This window comes from Penaeus monodon, chromosome 30, assembly GCF_015228065.2.
Source record: "Penaeus monodon isolate SGIC_2016 chromosome 30, NSTDA_Pmon_1, whole genome shotgun sequence".
Classification (NCBI taxonomy): domain Eukaryota; kingdom Metazoa; phylum Arthropoda; class Malacostraca; order Decapoda; family Penaeidae; genus Penaeus; species Penaeus monodon.
Window position 1 is genome coordinate 9,633,851 of NC_051415.1, and position 301 is coordinate 9,634,151.

Consider the following 301-nt stretch of genomic DNA (forward strand, 5'->3'; position numbering starts at 1 on the left):
ATCTGTGGAAGGGGAAGAGGAAGGAGCGAGATCGGGAACTAGCGGCGGATGGAAGGGAAAAGAATGAGCATATAGTAAAAAGAAAATTAAATAGAAAGTAACCTGAGAAAGGCCAATAAAAGAGGGTAAGAGACAAAAAGAAAATGAGACAGAAAAATAAGAAAAAGAGGCAATCGCTTCCTTAGCATCTTACTAATGACAATTTGATACTCCCAATGTTTTATTGCCGTGTTTACTGCATCATCCACCATCTCTAGCATTTATTTATTTTACTATACGAAAGAGACATTTTTTCGCATAC